The sequence below is a fragment of the Pundamilia nyererei genome, unplaced genomic scaffold (assembly GCF_000239375.1).
Source record: "Pundamilia nyererei isolate P.nyererei 1_Seehausen unplaced genomic scaffold, PunNye1.0 scaffold00035, whole genome shotgun sequence".
In the NCBI taxonomy this organism is placed as follows: domain Eukaryota; kingdom Metazoa; phylum Chordata; class Actinopteri; order Cichliformes; family Cichlidae; genus Pundamilia; species Pundamilia nyererei.
In genome coordinates this window covers 504,508-507,893 of record NW_005187436.1, presented here as the reverse complement: position 1 = coordinate 507,893, position 3,386 = coordinate 504,508, and positions in this window count along the sequence as shown.

Below are 3,386 nucleotides of genomic sequence, written 5' to 3'. Positions count from 1 at the left end.
TAAAGTGTTTGTGGGAACCCGAATAGCAGAGATTCAAGAGCTTGTTGGAGCTGAGAGCTGGAGATATGTTCCCTCTGAAGAGAACCCTGCTGATGACATCACACGTGGGAAATCCTTAAAGGATTTAATTAAGCCAAACCGCTGGACAGATGGCCCATCATTCCTCCATCAGCCTCACGCTAGCTGGCCTACGCACCCCATAGTGAGCTCGGTGCAGGAGGAAGAGATCCGTGACACCACCTTCTGTGGCAACATTTCCACAAGCAGCCCGCTGATACCTGATCTGACCCAGTTCAAATCCTGGACTGAGCTGGTACATGCCACATATCACGCCCTCCACGGGGCGGCCGCTCTACCCATGACTGCCTCCAGTCAAAGGGAGGCAGAAATTGCCCTACTGAAAAGGTCACAAAGTGAGAGTTTCCCAGCAGAGTTGGCTGCATTGCAGTCAGGTAAACCTATCAGCCCTAACAGTCGCTTACTGTCGCTTTCACCTGAATTAGACCATACTGTAGGGTTGATCAGAGTTGGAGGTCGGCTCCGGAGGGCTGAAAATCTGAAAGAGGACACCATCCATCCTATAGTTCTTGCACCAGACCACCCTGTCACAACGCTGTTAGTGCAGGACTATGATAACCGTCTGTTACATGCAGGTCCTGACCGTATATTTGCAGAGATGAGGAGGACCTACTGGATACTTCGCGGCCGACAGATTATCAAGAGGCATCAACGCAGCTGTGTGGAATGTTGTAAATGGCGCAGCAAACCAGTCACTCCCCAGATGGCCGACCTACCAGCTGCACGATTACGCATCACTAAACCACCATACTGGTCCACTGGAGTCGACTGCTTTGGTCCTTACACCATAAAAATAGGACGGAGGCATGAGAAAAGGTGGGGTATTATCTTTAAATGTCTGACCACCAGATGCGTACATCTAGACCTTTTGTGCAGCATGAACACAGGTTCATTCTTGCTTGCTCTTCGGCGCTTTGTGGCAAGGAGGGGAAAACCCTTTGAGATTCTCTGTGATCGTGGCACCAACTTCAGAGGAGGAGAGAGGGAGCTCAGAGAAGATTTTGCTGCCATGGAACCAGTTTTGAAGCAACAGCTCGCTGAGCAGAGTATTGATTTCAAATTCAATCCACCACTTGCTCCACATTTTGGAGGCACCTGGGAGAGGGAAATCAAGTCGGTCAAAGCTTCCCTGTGTGTTGTCCTGAAAGACCAAGCTGTCCCAGAAGAAGTGCTGATGACTATGCTCGTAGAAGTGGAGGGTATTCTTAACTCGAAACCCCTTGGTTATGCAACATCAGACATTGCGGACCCAGATCCCATTACTCCTAACCTTCTACTTATGGGGTGGAGAGATGCATCCCTACCACAAGCAGTGTACAGCAAGAGTGACCTACTGGGACACCGCCGCTGGAGACATAGCCAAGTGCTTGCCGACCATTTCTGGGTTCAGTTTACTCGCAATTACCTACCTAACCTTCAGCTTCGTCACAAGTGGTGTATCAGTACCCCAGATCTCACAGTAGATCGAGTGGTCATGGTGATTGACCCACAGCTCCCAAGAGCCCTGTGGCCAGTTGGGCGGGTAACTAAAGTAATCTCCAGTGATGATGGTAAGATACGCACAGCTGAGGTTGACATCAAAGGAGTTAAATACATTCGCCCCGTGACTAAACTCATTACTCTTCCAAAAATGCCAGAGAATTGAAGGGGTGTATATATATATATGTATATATATTATCCAGCAGGGACATTTGTGTTCTGCAAATTCCCTTAGTGAATTTGGGGGCGGCTGTGCAAATTCCCTGCTGACTCGGCCTCAGGATGTCTAGAGGCAAGAACCAAGCGCACCCAAATGAGCGCACCAGTGATCATGTGCGCATCACGCAGAGGGAAAGTGAGGGACGAAAAGCAGCAGCAGAGCATGGCAGTTGTATCGCAGTTTGTGTGATTCCGTGTGCGTTAATGAGACTACAACCATGCTTATAGTCACCGATACTGCACCTGCCACAATTATCAGTGCATATCTTCTGTGAAGCTTCATTAAAGCAGTATGATGCACTCCCCAGGGCCTGGCAGTCTGCTCCACTGCCATATCCACCTGTGCATCATCCCAGGAGACCCCGTGGTCAGCACTATTATCCAACACCTCACCCAGTAGATAGTTCACATCAGCCGAGTATGATGGAGATGGCGATTGCTTCATCATTTGGCATTCCTAAACCCAAACTGACTGTATTCAGCTCAGGGAAAGAGAGTGATTTTCTTTTGCTCAAAAAGGGTCTAGACAGCTTACTTGGTCCGCACAAGCATTTAAGTGAAGACTATAAGTATCAGATCCTGCTTGACCATCTCACATTCCCATCGGCACTTCAAGTGGCAAAGAGGTATGTCAACAGTCAGACCCCATACACAAGTGCCATGCAAGCGCTCACACAGAGGTACGGACAGCCAAGGCAGCTAGTGCAGGGGGAACTGAAGGCCATTCTGAATTCCCCACCAGTCAGGGCTGGAGATTATCAAGCATTTGAGGACTTTGCTACCGCAGTTGGAACTCTGGTGGGAATGCTCAGCACCATGGAGGGCCCCTCATCGTCAGAGTTGAAGTGTGGGTCTCATGTGGACACCCTACTCACCAAACTCCCCACTAACTATCGAGATGCATTTGCTGAACATTGCTTTAATCGAGGAATTATCCAAAGTGGCAGTGATCGTACATACACTCTCCCTGATCTAGCGGAGTGGCTGGAAAGGAAGGCCCAGACATTGCAGGTGTCTCGCCAAATCACAAGCCCCTTCCCAGCTGTACCAGCACATACTGAGTACAAGGACCGGAAAGCAGGGAGACAACAGAGGGTCAAACCTGCTACTATTCTGCTTGGGGTTCAGCAGGGATCGAAGCCCGCTAATCCTTCTCCGAGCCCTGCCACTGTACCACACCTGAAGAAGAGGGACCGTTTCAAGCCCTTCTGTCCTTATTGTAATAACCAGGAGCACTACCTCAATGCCTGTGCTGACTTTGCCATGCTAACCTGTACTGCCAGAGCTACCTTGATAAAAGAGAAAAAACGATGTTGGAAATGTGGGAGAGGACATTCCCCTGTAAACTGCACTCTGAAGAAGCCCTGTGCAACATGTGGAGAACAACATCTGCACATACTACATGAAGTTGCTACTGCTGAGAGCATCCTGACCGTGAATACGTCCTCTAACATGGTTTTCTTGGACCAAGTCAGCCATTCTGGGCGAGTAATGCTAAAGGTTGTCCCCGTGCGGTTGCATAATGGGGAGAAAACACTGGACACATATGCTGTCCTGGATGATGGCTCTGAAAGAACAATCATACTACCTGCTGCCGTCCATCACCTTGG